Here is a 12,792-nt window from a genome sequence, read left to right as displayed (position 1 = left end):
TGACCTTTAGAAAAATTTATAAAATTCTTGGATTTTTAAAAAAGATTTACTTATTTGAGAGAGAGAGCATGAGCAAGTGAGGGGAGGGGCACATTCCCTCTAAGCCTGGAGCCCAACTGGGGACTTGATCCCACAACCCATGAAATTATGACCTGAGCCAAGAGTTAGAGGCTTAACCAACTAAGCCACCTTGTCACATGGATCTCTTTTTTTTTTTATTTTTTTTGGCAAAAGTTGTACTCTCTAAGGTCCCGTGGCAAAAGTCAAAAGTAAACCACATTAGTAATGTGTTGTCTTACAAATTTGTCAGCAAAATGACACTCAAAGTCCATTGTAAAAATGAGGACACAGAGGAAGATGATGGTGGTGGTTGTGGTGACTGAGTTGAGCCCAGTGACAGGATGTTGGTGTTGGTATTAAGAGACCTGCACACCCCACACCAGTGTAACAGTTTCCCAGCTAAATTAAAAAAAACAAAAAACAAAAAGCAAAAAAAAATTTCTGGTGCCAGGAAAGATTCAGCACATTCTCTGTACTGGAAACCTTTGCCCCAAAGAGAGTTATGACCATCTCAAGACTTCATATTGTGAGGAGACTTGCATGAGAAGCTGAATTATCCCGAACAGAAAGTGGTGACTGTTGGGCAGTTCAAAACTGGTCTGATCCATGGGCATCGGGTTATTCCACGGGGAGGTAGGGCCAGCCACACTCTGTTGCAGAGGCAGTTTGATGTGGACAGTCCTTATCTCAGGACACACACACAAATTTGAAGCATTTGAGCATGAAAATAAATTTTACATTAACCCGGGTTCTGCCACTGGAGCATATAATGCCTTGGAAACAAACACTGTCCCTTCATTCATGTTGATGGATACCCAGGCTTCTACAGTTGTCACTTATGTGGATCAGCTAATTGGAGATGATGTGAAAATAGAATGAATTGAATACAAAAAATCTTAAAGCCAGGCCTGTCTTGCTGGGGTTTTTTTTTTTTTTTTTCATTCCTCTGTTCAAATCAAGTAATTAAACATTTATGAGCCACACACACAAAAAACAACAATTAGGGAATATATATCTTTTTGAATTAGTGTTTTGTTTTCTTTGGGCAAATACCCAGTGGTGGAATTATTTTATCATACAGTATTTCTATTTTTAATTGTAAAATATTTTATTTTTTTTTCCCTTTGGCATTCTTTTTTTTTTTATTCTTATGTTAATCCCCATACATTAAAATATTTTAAATAGGACACATTTTTGGTATATCCACAATCAATGTGAGTTTGTTTTATTTGTTAACATACAATTGAAATTAAATATTTTTCATTAGTCACAATGAAATTTTTACTTCTATTTTCAATGGATTCTATAAGTGACTGTATCAAGTAACAATTACTCTCAGGTAACAAGGGTTTCCTTTATGTCATTTACCTTTACCAGATAAATAAAAACCTCTGATTCTTTTTCTTTCTTTCTTTCTTTCTTTCTTTCTTTCTTTCTTTTCTTTCTTTCTTTCTTTCCCTCCTTTCTTCCTTCCTTCCTACCTTCCTTCCTTCCTTCCCTCCTTCCTTCCTTCCTTTTCCTTCTCCTTCCCTTCCCTTTCCTTCATGTCAGGTAAGGCACAAACAATAGCATGATTAATCTGCCCCCATATCTTTCTTTAACTGTTCATGGTAAGTCTCTCTTAGTTACATGGGGTTTCTACTTATCACACATTATGTAAATTCAGTGTGGCTACAGAATGGCAAGAACTGCTATCAGTTTAGCTTAAGTGTATCTGTGTATTATGACTTAGACATTATTTTGCTTTAAATACATGGTATTTTTGTGGGGGCAAATGTGTGTGCATGTGTGTGTATGTAAAATAGTAAAGAAATTGAGATGTGTATTATATTAATAGGAGTCTGAATAGAAAAGAAAATATTAAGCATGAAGGTTTTTCTAGAACTCAGAAATGCATTGCTTTTTCTATTTTGTCAGTTGATTTTTACTGTTTCTGTCATTTGTCCTAGAGAAAAATGGTTACTTGATAAATCACCAAAATTGGATAAATATGGCAAGACAGACTACTGTCTTCCAGATTATATATTTTATATCTGATGTTTTTCTTAATTTGGCGAATTTTGACTAATTTTCACAGCCTGTAAATATGCATTCTTTGTTCACTTATTAGCTTATCAATTTTCTTAGAAGAACCAATACCCAAAGTACCAGTAAAACAGTAAAACCTGAAGCCCAGACAATAGGATCTGACATAAAAGCTGAACCGCCTTGGTCACCTGGAGAAATGGGACACTAATCTCTGAGACAAGGTCTCTCTGTTTCCTGAAACAAATTCCCGAAAATTGGCATTTCAAAGACCTGCTCCTTTTCTCTTTCATTTCAGTAGCAGGCAGAAGCCATTTTAGAAAACATAAGTAGTCCTAGAATTTCTGATTTCCTTCCAATTTAGCTAATTGATAAAATTTCTTACTGCTGACTGCACTAAGCCTGAATCATTTCTCTCTAAGATTCTGGCAACACAGCTTTCTAAAAATTCTGGTAGAAATATGAAATCAGGGGCACCTGGGTGGCTCAGTCCATTGGGCGTCTGCCTTTGGCTCAGGTCATGATCCCCGGATCCTGGGATCGAGGCCCACGTCGGGCCCCCTGCTCAGTGGGGAGTCTGCTTCTCCCTCTGCCCCTCCCCCCTGCTCTTGCTCTCTCTCTCTCTCTCTGACAAACAGATAAATAAAATCTTTTTTTTAGTTTTTTTATTATGTTATGTTAATCACCATACATTACATCTTAGTTTTTGATGTAGTGTTCCATGATTCATTGTTTGCGCATAACACCCAGTGCTCCATTCAGTACATGCCCTCTTTAATACCCATCACCAGGCTAACCCATCCCCCTACCCCCCTCCTCTCTAGAACCCTCAGTTTGTTTCTCAGATTCCATAGTCTCTCATGGTTCGTCTCCTGCTCCGATTCCCCCCCCTTCATTTTCCCCTTCCTGCTATCTTAAATCTTAAAAAAAAAAAAAAAAAAAAAAAAAAAAAGGAAATATGTAATCAGAGCTCTCTTATTAGTAAGGGAAACAAGCACACTGAATTTAATGGGCACTGAATGAACCCAACTTGACAGTCGTGTGCAAATGTCAGAAGCTTGTTTGAAGGGACACTGTATACAGTAAAGAAATATTTTCTTAATCACCTGACTAAAAGGACAAGGAAAAGATTACTGGGACTGATTGAAAAGCTTCATTTGTGCTTGAATTTGGGGATTTATTTTACTTCAAAAATTGGCCTAGTTTTTAAATTGTTTGGAGGATTATGAAATAAAATATACCTATAATACAGCTACATTGGTGAATTACATTGGCAGCCTACCAAACTGAGAAATTTCAAGGAAGAGGTGATTATGACAGATTAAAATGAATAGAATTTCTTGCTCTCAGTAGCAAAGGAAGCAGGGTTTCTAAAAGCAGAGTACTGGGCGCCTGGGTGGCTCAGTCATTAAGCGTCTGCCTTCGGCTTAGGTCATGATCCCAGGGTCCTGGGATCGAGTCCCACATCGGGCTCCCTGCTCGGCAGGAAGCCTGCTTCTCCCTCTCCCATTCCCCCTGCTTGTGTTCCTGCTCTCGCTATTTCTCTCTCTGTCAAATAAATAAATAAAATCTTTAAAAAAAAAAAAAGCAGAGTACTTATATTTCATAACTAAGATTTCATTTTCAATAGAAGATGAGTTTATTAGTGATAAAGAAATTATGAAACAAGGTCTCTGAGTGGGTCAATTAAATCTGCATTTGATACAGTTTTAAAAATATCATCAGTCCCTCTAGAGGAAACATAGCACAAAAACTGGTTCATTGGAGAAAAGAATGTAATACAGTAAATGACAAATATTTCTTGTTTTGATACCAGGCAAAAACTTTTTTCCATTAAGTCATATTGGTGTATCTGCAGAAGCAATTCCTTGGATTTCTACAACCACCCAGAAAATAATATCACAAACACATGAATGACCACATTTTCAGGTTCTGAAAATTTATCTTTCTGGACAATGAGGTGTTTGAGGATTTAAAAAAAAAAGGTTTTTTTAGTAAATTAAAATAAATGACCATAATTGTTACCATCAAATTTGAAATGATGCTGGAAATTTGAGCGTGTTCCCTCCCTCATCCCTGTCAGATGAAGAAAAGGCATTCATTCCTTCTATACCTCATCTCAGTTAGGAGATCACAAACCACTGAAGGACCAGCACAGCCCATGCTCCCCATTTAAGGGCACGCAGTAAGACAAGCCCCCTCTGAATGTCCCACTGGCAGAGTCCAGCCATTTACTTCTTTACTGTCCTGCACGTGAGATTAGAATTAAGGCCACTTTATAGAAAGACTCACTCAGTGATGGGGGAGAGAGGGAATAAGCAGTGGATGCGGAATACAAGAGCAATGGAGAAGGAAGCTGGTTCCTTTTTTTTTTTTTATAAGATTTTATTTATTTATTTGAGAGAGAGAAAGAGCATGAGAGGGGGAGGGTCAGAGGGAGAAGAAGACTCTTGGCTGAGCAGGAAGCCTGCCGACGCAGGACTTGATCCTGGGACTCCAAGATCATGACCTGAGCGGAAGGCACACGCTTAACCGACTGAGCCACCCATGCGCCCTAAAAAGCAGGGGCAGAAACTTTGTGGCACTATGGCCCCCAGTGCTTGCCTGAGAAAGAATTGGTCTCAACAGAACATCAACAACATCCCAGGCAACCTATTCATAAACTCTAGCCCCTTCTGTCAGGTTTGGACCAGAAGGTAAGGGAACATCTTCCTAAATCTGGGTACTTGGTCTTTGTCTTTTCATAGGAGTCAAGAAATAGAAGCCTGTTTCTCTTGGAAAAGTCCCCTGACCCAGACTAAGGAAAGGGTGTGCATTTTCCTGCGCGACATGATTTAACTTCTTGATCTGAGCACACTTCTCTCCATTCAGTTTCCCTCCTCCCCCTGATCTACCGTCCCACCCCTTTTCCCTCCCTCCTTCTTAAAGAAATGATCTGCCTTCAACTCCTTAGCAAACAGAGACAATGTTTTCTTTGCTTAATAAAGAGGAAGCAGGTAATTGGTTCCCCACCCCCTTACCCTAACGGGTCCTCCTGTAAACTTTAGAGGCCCAACCTTCTGATTTGTAGCGCAAGATCCAGAGGCTGCTGGCTCCTAGAACTGTAAACCACCCCTCTGAGATGCACCAAGTCTCTCACAAGATACACAGGAGACAATCACAAAATGAGTCTCCTTGTATCTCGAGGAGATAAATCTAAATTCTGTTCTACGTTACTGTACCAGTCTGTGTGAAATCCTGGCCAGATTCGGTCGTCTATTTCCTGCTACCTGCATCCATGTAGATCTGCTAATGCCTGCTCTAACATAAGATGCGTTCTTTCTCTCTCCTACACTGGTGTAGAGATTGTTGAATTTCCCCAATCCTTCTTTCTTCTCTCCTTCTTTCTTACGATTTTTCTTTCTTTTCACAAATATTGAGAAAGTACAGAGAGCACTATATTAAATGCAAAAAGACACTGGGAGTATGACAGCCTAAACTAAAAGGTAAAAACGAGACAATCTTATTTGTTTCAGAATCTTTGACTTCTGCTTCAACGTTTTAAAATATAGGCTTTATTTTTCTTGCTAAACTGGGCTTTATTTTAGTTAGCTTTTAATTATTTTTTTTCTTCTTGTGACTACCTATTTATTATTATTTTGACTGCCTGCATTATTTCTAGTTCTCGTTGCAAAAATCCTGACAAAGTGTTTGTTAATTCCATTGTTTTTGCATGATTCATGGTGTATTGTCCAACATTAATGATGCATGAGGCTTCTAAATACCTGCGCTTGAAAGGGGAAGGATTCAATGCTGTTTAAGAAGTTGAATGTTAAAAAAAAAAAAAAAAAGAAGTTGAATGTTTGGGGCGCCTGGGTGGCTCAGTCGTTAAGCGTCTGCCTTCGGCTCAGGTCATGATTCCAGGTCCTGGGATCGAGCCCCGCATCGGGCTCCCTGCTCCGCGGGAAGTCTGCTTCTCCCTCTCCCACTCCCCCTGCTTGTGTTCCCTCTCTCACTGTGTCTCTCTCTCTGTCAAATAAATAAATAAAATCTTAAAAAAAAAAAAGAAGTTGAATGTTTTACTGCCATTAATCAACTAAGTCTTTGTGCTTCCCTTGAGTGCAAGCTTGATTGGTCTTCCTCCTTTCTTCTTTTTAGATGATAAGCAAAACTAAATCTTTCTTGAAAGCAAGATAATAGAAATAAATGTAAATGTTTATAGCTTATTACAGAAATTAGAATTTTCACTGCATTCGACTCATGTTTGAAGTTAACCAATTCACTTTGAAGTTAACCAGTCTTATTATATACATATATATATATATATATATATATGTATATATCTCGACCAAGACGGCTTTAATGTTCCCCTCAGCTTAAACTTTAGATTGTTTCCTTCTATAACTAAAAGCACTGGCCTCTATTTTTTAGGAGATTTATTTTAGAAAACTTATAATTAAAATTTTTTTTCTCTGTCCTTTGAGATCAAAATCTTCTCCCAGCTTATTTTTACTCAGGACTCCCTTTCTCTGGAACCTGGAAGCCATCCCTTTGAAACGCAGTCATCCAAAAAGATAGAACCCCTGTCTTCAATCTCCATGAGGGGACAGGGTCCTAACTTTTACAAGTGCCATTGGCAAGCACAGACGGTCTAATTACTTTAACCAACCTGATAAAGTCCTTCAGTAGCTCAACCCAGGACTTAAAAATTCTTTTTTCACTAGCTCAACCCAGGACTTAAAAATTCTTCTACCTTTGTTTCAATGGAGTATATATATTACATTTTATTTAAGTATAAAATGGAGTTTATATATATTTTATACATATTTATACACATGCACTTTTATATATCTTATACATATTTATACACACATACATAGGTATGTACATACACATATTTTATGCATATATAAACATATAGTATACATATTTATGTGCACACACACACACACATATATCTAAATTTAATAACACCAGGGCCAAGTACTATGTTGGAAGCAAATATAGCAGATGCAGGCTATTCTATTTTTGAAATAACACTATTGTTTTGTTCCATACTCTTCACTGGTCCCTTTCTGTCCCAACACATGAACACACACACACACACACACACACACACACACAGCAAATCTAGAGCCTCTGTACCTTTGGAGCAGAGGTGTCCAGGAGTCTTTCTTGTCATCTGTGAGCAAGGAGGAGCTGATCCTCTCTGGTGAAGGGTGGGGAGCCTCACCCCTTTCCAAGTTCCAGGGAAGATTTTTGCTGGATTGTATTTAGGTCAGGACTCTCAGTCCCCTCACCTGGCAGGATACTGTTGTCAATAGGATCAGTATACATTTTTCTAAGAAAAAGCACTGTGGGCTAGCTTGTGTGGTCTCTGCACTTCAATATTTCCTGTTTCCTTCATTACATGTTGGAATATCAAGAAACTGCATTTCTGCCTTGGCCATCTTCTGAGTATCCTTATTCCCTGGTGAACCTGGAGGAGCTAGGCACAGGACCCTCGTTCTTACAACTGCATTGCTGGGGACCCATGGTGAGTGGACTGCTCACCTAGACCATAACCCACTGTGTGACAAGGAATTGTTCTTTGAATTTCTCCCCAGCTATGTCTCTTCTGTCAATCTGACTCTTCAACCTTACACTCTACACCCATACTTGCTTCATTAAAATTTACAATGACTTTCTGATACAGTTCATGGAAAAACCAATAAAAAGCTTCTCTGCCTTATCTCACTCACGTTTCTGGCAAGATAGCTTGCTTGAGGTATAACACAAAAATATAAAGAATATAAATACATATGGATGAAAACCTATAGTATGTATTATGTGCCTATTATATAGTTGCTTACATAATCATTGGCTCATACAATAGCAGCCATCCAGCTTTTGTGTTGCTATATCTGTTTTGCAGGTTGGTAATCTGAACTGGAGATTCAGAAGAAACTTGGTCAGTTAAGGAGCCACAGACGGTAAATGCACAAGCTGAAATTCAAACACAGGACTAGTTTGGGCACAGATCTTAAGCTCTTTCTAGTGTCAAGAGACTCAGATATTCATTGCTAAGAATTGGCACATGGTGGCAGAAGGAAAAAAACTCCAGCCCCCAAAGTGGCAGGTGTAATAAAAAAGGAAAACCCTGGGAATCAGAATGCCTTCCAAATTAGTTGTGTGACCTCGAGCAAATCCTCTAGTTATGTGGAATAGCAATTTCCTTATCCATTGAATAAGGAATTAGGGCAGCTGGTGATCTTACAGAACCTTTATAAATTAATTATATGGTTCTTTCCGAATGCTAATCACTCTAAGATACTTCCTGGAAACATGTATTTGAAAAGAAGGTTTACTGCCATTTCCTCTGGCAGTTTCTAAAGATCTACAACCTAGTGTTGTATAATAATAACGTTAGGAAACTTGTACAAAGAATAGTATCTTTCCATGTGATCTTTAAAAATAAAATGCTTCAAAGTCCTTAAGCCTCACTTCATTCATCTGTGTTGTGGAGATAAAAATAACAAATGTTATGTTTACTTCAAGTTTTGTTGCAGAGAGGCTGCCTCTTTCTTCTCCCTGCCACACACTCTGAGTGCCTGGGCATGAATTTGAGAAGTGCTTTTTCTTGCTCTCCAGCCAACCTGATATATAATGGGAGGGAGAAAAATCCATAAATCCCAATATCTAGCTCACAATTTGCCTTCCAAGTGTCCAGCTAATAATTTTCAAGGTTGAAAAAGTTTTTGTGTCCACATTCCCCAGGGCTCTGAGAAGCCATTAACCGTGACAAGGATGGCTGGAAATGGAGGCAATGTATAGGATCAATGTAAGTTTGGCCGGCAAAGCAAAACTACTTTAGCTTACACATATTAAGCTGTTTCCAAAGCTGATCTGCTTTGGGGAGCAGGAGATGAACCGAGGTTGGCCAATACCAGTAGGCTACCATGATCATTCAGATACACCAGTGATCATGTCGAAACCCTTCTTCTGCTGTCTGGTTCCAATTCAACTGATGCTTACTGAACGTCAGCGAAATGCACAACGATTTTGCAGATGCCAGTAGAACTTAAGTAAAAAAAGCAAAGAGGTTCAGATTTGCTTTTCATTATCCATTAACATCATCCCCGATAAAAATCGCACCATCCATTGGCTCCATTACAAAATTAAGAGGGACTTTTCAGTTTATCTTTACTAATCACCAACTTTATCTCTACCTATGAATTTAAATATTGATGTGATTAGTAATTTTCCCACAACCTTCTACAAATCAGTCAAAAACACCCTAAAGGAGAGAGAAAAAGCAGTTTTTCTATTTCAAATATATATATTTCAAATATATTTAATTTACTACATATATATGTATACATATATATGTAAGCAACAGAGAAAGACACAATGTGAAAAAGAAAGACATCTCCCGTGCACAAGCCGATTACAATATAGGCTGCCGTCTAGTGGTTTGAATGTTGTATAAAAATATGTTCTTATCCGGGCACCTGGGTGGCTCAGTTGGTTAAGCGACTGCCTTCGGCTCAGGTAATGATCCTGGAGTCCCTGGATCGAGTCCTGCATCGGGCTCCCTGCTCGGCAGGGAGTCTGTTTCTCCCTCAGACCCTCCCCCCTCTCTCTCATTCTCTCTCTCTCTCAAATAAATAAATAAAATCGTAAAAAATATATATACGTTCTTATCCTGGTATACAAGAGATGAGACAGCAATCACAAGTTTCAAATTCTCATTAGATCAATTTACTTGGTCTTTGGCAAGGAATAGTTAATTTGTAAGGAAAATAATCTTTTCTGTTGCTGGACTTAAGGAGTGAGTTTTACTGCCAACAGCCTCTTTCAAACTGCAGTTACGAATTTTAGCTGAACTTCAACAAATCTAAAACTCACTTCATTAACATAATCTTTAGGCTGGCTTTGACCTCTAGGTTTTTAATTTCGGTTGAATCATACTTGAACTGTTCTGACATGCTTTTTACAAAATATGCTACAATCTCTATCAAAAAAGGGAAACTCCTGCAATTCAATCTAGGCAAGTAATATTAAAGGAAATACAAAAAGCTTTTACCAATTCTTAAGTTTAAAAGTACAATCCTATAAAAAAAAGTCTAGAGATGCAGCACATCCTTAAGTAACTAATGCAATAGGAGTTTAAAATGACAATGTTTCATAACTAGACTTATTATGGTGATCATTTGACAATGCATCTAAATGTTGAATCACCGCGTTGTACAACTGAAACTAATATGACAGTGTATATTAAGGGTACTTCAATAAAAAAATAATAAAATAAAATAGTAATCTTTCTACCTTGGATTTGGCTAAGGCCCCAAAGGCTGAGAACAACAGTGCCAAGTACCCATATATTGTACAGTGAGTTATTAATTCAACAATGCTAGAGCCAGAGCATGAGAAATATATTTCTTGGATCCTACAAGGTCAGCCACTTCACAGAAAGAAAGAAAGAAAGAGGAAGAAAGAAAGGGAGAGGGAGAGAGAGAGAGAGAAAGAAAGAAAGAAAGAAAGAGAAGAGAAGGAAGGAAGGAAGGAAGGAAGGAAGGAAGGAAGGAAGGAAAGAAAGAAAGAAAGAAAGAAAGAAAGAAAGAAAGAAAGAAAGAAAGAAAGAAAGAAAGAAAGAAAGAAAAAGAAAGTGAGGACTAAATAGTCAGAGAGGATTTCCTTGGAGAACCTTGTCAGTGAGCTAGAACTAACCCATGGAGGCAGAGAGAGAAATCTTCCTCCTGCATTGATCTAAATGAAGGGGGCTTCTCAAGGACTCTATATACATCTTCTATAGTTTAATTGACACAGAGGACCAGTATTTGATACACACCAGAGAAGTTTAAATCTAAGAGGCTCTACCCTTCAGGCAGAACAATAAAGTTGGAGGAGAGGAGGTGTGGTGATAGAATTTATTTCAAATATATCAGTAATTGAATTAAATGTAGATTCAGTTGGTATCCCGGTTAAAAAAAAAATCAAAGATTGTCAGAGTGTATAAAAATGCTTTCTGGGGGCGCCTGGGTGGCTCAGTTGGTTAAGCGGCTGCCTTCGGCTCAGGTCATGATCCTGGAGTCCCGGGATCGAGTCCCACATCGGGCTCCCTGCTCAGCGGGGGGGTTTGCTTCTCCCTCTGACCCTCTTCCCTCTCATGCTGTCTCTCATTCTCTCTCTCAAATAAATAAATAAAATCTTTAAAAAAAAATGCTTTCTGATACATTTACAGCATAGAGAAAAATTGAAACTAAAATGATAGAGTAAAATATGCTATGCAAATACTTACCAAAGTTATTAATTTCAAGCAAATATACTTTAAGGCAATAAAATTTGTTTGAAATAAAAAGATTCAACTCACAGTAATGATATAATTTAAAATTCTTCCCATTGAAAAACATGGTCTCAAAATATATAAAGGAAAAACTGAAAAAGCTACAAAAAATACACAGATACAAAAACAATAAAAAGATACATCTCATTCAGTAATTGATAGAACAGACAGACAAGAAGGATCTTGAGTTCTCACCTTGAAAATAAGAGCTGACACTGGAACCACTTACTACTCTGAATAACAATTTTTTAAAGGGGTACTTTTATGATCTTAATACATTAAACAGACAACAGGCTAGAATCTATTCCTCCAGCAGCTTTCCAAAGGCTCATGTACACCATTACATCCCCAAATAAATCTAAGACCCTAAACATGCTCAATATGTCTTAACAAGATAATTATTTAGATAAAATAAATTATTATAAATGTAGGTCATCTTACTTAGCCAAACAGAGAAATAATCTTTTCCCAATATTCCCCCCCTGGCATAACAGAGTTAGAAGAAGTATGACAGAGTTAGAAGCAGAATTAGAAGCAAATGACCATGGTGGGGGGAACAATTTATCAGAGGAAACTCGCAAAAAAAAAGAGTAGTATTTGTCCTTGGTTAGTTATGCATTTACAGGAAATTACACAGCATGTGGAGACAGGCAATATTTGACCAACTTCTGACATCCCACCAGTGAGCATCTAGGGAAACAGGTACTCTCAACCACTGTTAGGAATACAGCCTGCTTGGAGGAGCTGTGGCAATTTCATACCCTTTTTGGTAGATGCATTACTATTTACTATTATCCACTTCTTTTTCTTGGAGGAAAATTATTCCTCCTCATGCCCTTGAGGTCAGTAACAGTCATGTGACTTGCTTTGGACCATGAAACATGAGCAGAAATGACACATGGGCCAGTTTTGAGCTTTAAGAGCAAAAGCAAGCTATAGTCAGTTCTCATGATTCGAATTAGTTATGTTCTGTAAAGTCTACACATAATGAAGTAGCAAATACTAAGTTATAGTTCCTAAGAGAAATACAGGGTTACGTTCCTATGAGCCTCTGGTCACATTTTTGTCAACCTGTCAATACAACTGTTGGTCAACATCTCAGGAATCCACAAATTTAACCATACTTTCCATAACTTTGGAGATGACTGTATAGCTTGGATATTTACACTGCAGCTGTTACCTGAGCACCTTCCGGAGCAGCCTCGGGTACAGACGGGCAAATTTCCTCCTCCTTTTCCTAGATGTACTGTATTACTGATTTATGAACATTGAACTCATAGCCAACAGCCTTATAACTCATGCCTCAATAAAGCTTCTCTAACACACGTTATTTTCTCTGTAAGGCACATCACAGCCTTCCTGTGCTTCATTCAGAAGAGGAGAAAGCACTTCACCATGCTTGA

General features: G+C 38.1%; 1 pseudogene; it reads left to right on the top strand.

Moving 5' to 3' along the window:
• The first annotated feature begins 401 nt into the window (after positions 1-401).
• LOC102750493 (vacuolar protein sorting-associated protein 29 pseudogene) lies at positions 402-960 on the top strand (annotated as a pseudogene).
• Positions 961-12,792: the final 11,832 nt, after the last annotated feature.

This window comes from Leptonychotes weddellii, chromosome 7 (assembly GCF_054177405.1).
Source record: "Leptonychotes weddellii isolate Sample4059 chromosome 7, ASM5417740v2, whole genome shotgun sequence".
Taxonomy (NCBI): Eukaryota; Metazoa; Chordata; class Mammalia; order Carnivora; family Phocidae; genus Leptonychotes; species Leptonychotes weddellii.
The sequence above is the reverse complement of the archived record's forward strand: the minus strand, read 5'-3'. Positions and strand labels throughout refer to the sequence as shown.